The sequence below is a fragment of the Mus pahari genome, chromosome 12, assembly GCF_900095145.1.
Source record: "Mus pahari chromosome 12, PAHARI_EIJ_v1.1, whole genome shotgun sequence".
NCBI classification, from domain to species: domain Eukaryota; kingdom Metazoa; phylum Chordata; class Mammalia; order Rodentia; family Muridae; genus Mus; species Mus pahari.
This window is the reverse complement of record NC_034601.1, coordinates 86,749,771-86,752,817: the sequence shown is the minus strand read 5'-3', so window position 1 is coordinate 86,752,817 and position 3,047 is coordinate 86,749,771.

Sequence of the window (3,047 nt, the reverse complement as noted above, 5' to 3'; positions counted from 1 at the left end):
TTTAGAGATACCTGAGTTGCTATCTGCTGCATTGTTTCCTATTTACCAGTTGTCTGTATCCTTTTTAAAAAAAAAACAAAAAACAAAAAAAAAACCTTCTACTGCTCTTGGTGCTAGAGTGATGGCTTAGCAGCTAAGAGTGAACACCGCTCTTGCAGAGGACCTGGGTTCTGTTCCCAGCACCCACACAGCATCTCACAGTCATGTGTAACTCCAGGGGACCCGGTTTGCTCTTTTTTCCAGGGCACTAGGCAGACACATGGTAAACATACATGCATGCATGCAGGTATAAAATTAATCTTAAAATAAAAACTGTTCTTTTTATCTGGCCCTTCCTCTCCTCCCTTTCCCTCCCTTCCAGTCTATCCTCTCCTTCCCCCTCCTCTCCCCTTACTTCCCCCTCCTCTCCCTCCTCCTCCTTTCCCTGTAGTCCTAGTCACTCCCCTTCCTCACCTCTCCTCTCCTCTCCTCAATAGATCCTCCCTTCCTTTCCTCTCCCTTTCCCCATCCTTCCTTCCCTTCCCTTCCCTTCCCTTCCCTTCCCTTCCCTTCCCTTCCCTCTCCCTGCCCTCTCCCTGCCCTCTCCTCTCCCCTCCCCTCCTCCTCTTCTTCTCCTTTTCTTTTCCTGTGCTAGTTTGGGACCCAGAGGCTTACACAGCTCAGGTAAGCGCTCTACCACTAGGCTGCATTTCAATCCTCTTTCCTCTCCGGTTTCATTTGAGCATTTGATCTGATTTTATTTTGTCTCTGCCCTTTGCGATGTAAATCACACCCCTTGCTTACTTTTTATAGTAAGAGCCTCTGTGTCTGTAAGATTTTTAATGTTTAAGATAGATCCAAGGGCACAGATACCACACGGGGTTCCGAAGCTAGCGTGAATCTGATCAGTGTTAGGGACGTGAGTTGAAGACTCCTCTCAGAGTCATTCGTTCACTTCCAGCCCCAGAACCTCAAGGTGGGGCTGGATTCAGAGACAGCGACTTTACAGAGGCACCTGGATTAGGACTAGGTCTCTGTGGTACACTAATGCAGGCTGCTGTTATCTTATGAACGGGAGAATGTGGACACAGGAACATCACTTTCCTATGCAGCAAATGGAGGCTGGGGTGAAGAGCCAGACGGGGTAGATGATGCATGGACACCGTGTGTATGTCTACACACCAGGGAAAGAGCTGGGGGTGGATGGTGCTTATTTCCCAAAAGGAGCAAAACTGGTGGCATCTTCACGTCACACAACAGCTTGCAGACCAATAATAAAATAAATGCTGCCCATGTGTGGCCCTGTATGCCAGCCCCACAGAGTTAATGCTTACAAGATGTGGGAGGATGGACTAAAAGGAACAGAAACAGCTAATGTGAAACCAGCAGGGTGCGTTTTCATGTGTGTACATTTGGTGTGTGCTCACGTGTGTATATTATGTGCATATTCCAAGGACTGAAGCCTTAGCTCCCACCGCAGGGCTGCGGTAGACACTTCAGCACAACCACAGATGCCCAACACCTGTTGACTCTTGGCAAAACTGATCCCCCTCCTAAGCTGCCCCTAAAATGCACTGTCCAGGAGACATAAGTTACTTGGACCCTACCAGAGACCCAACTAGAGTGCTGGGTCCCAAGCCTCCCGTTCCTGAGGGACCTGCCTCTAGCTGCCTCATTTCTTCACTGCAGAGTGAAGGCAGGCCTGGCTTCTGATTCTGGCCTTTAGGTTCTCAGTGGCTAACATGTCACTGATAACCGCACCTGTGGCTGAGTGAGCACACAGTGAATAGAAGTTAATCAAAGTGTTAAGCAAGCCTCATACTCTGTCTGGGGATCCATGGATACCTTAGGAAGATAAAGGCTCGACATTGTACTATCTAATCCAAAACACAAACTTGGTGACTGAGGAGTGAGCTCTGGGCGTGGGGCCACCTAGATCCCTCTGCAACTCCAAGCCATAATCTACACATCAGGCATAACAAGTCAGGAGCCACACTGGTGGATCAGGATCCAGCCCCCCAGTGCAGGAGTTTTATCTCTCTAAGCCTCAATTCCCACATCTGCAAAATGGGAGTAGTAAAACCAACCCCTGGAGGAATAAATGGAATGGCAGATGAAAGTGAACTTTGAAAATGGCGCTGACTGTTGCAGTCATTAATTATGTGCTCACTTTATGATACTGACAGCTGCATCCAACCCCAAAGTGGGTAGTATTTTTCAGCACCAGGTTCATGTGGAGGTGACCACAGCCAGCATGGAATCCTTTTCTATTCAGAGTCCATGTCCCATGTGCTGTTTTTTTAGCCTCCGTGTTCTGTCTTCCAGCCAGCCTGCCTCTCTCTGGTTCACTGGACTGCACGAACCCGTGCCACGTGATCACATGCTGAACCCTGGCTCTACATCTGAAGAGATTAGATTTGGACGCATGAAGACAGCTTGTGGGAACTGGCTTTGGCAATCCTGAACCATTGTGCCACCTGAACATGGCTTCGGGAGGCAGGGAGGGGACAGTTACTCATAGCGCCTGGAACAAAAACCATGTCAGTTCCAGTTGCAACGATGTCATCATACCAGCTATGCCCAAAAATGGTCTTTCCCAAGTGTCATATTTCAAGGCAGGACTCACATGACTGAGCTCCGCCCGAGAATTACAAAATGCTTTCATAACTGGGGGTTTCCCCCGCTAGGCTTTGGGTCTCACCCTTCTGTATTGCTCTGAGAGAGCTGACAGATCAGCATCTGGCACAGATGAGGAGATCTGAAGGTCATGGGTAATTTGAAATGCAAACTAAGGGCTGTGGATAGAGGAACTGGGAGCCCAAAGGAGCCCCAGTGTGACATCTGCAGTCCTGTTGATGATTCCTTTTTAAAAATAGCAATTGTTGTATTTTATAAAAAAAGAAAGAGAAGCCAGGCATGTTTGGTGGAGAGTGGTATGGTACAGGGGGAGGGGGTGCCTCCGAGTGCCCATGCTGAGGCATCCCTTTCCCCTGAGGGACCAGCCACAGGATGAGTATAGTATAGAATAGAGTTTATTTAGGACATGAGGAGGGGAGTTGAGGGAAGAA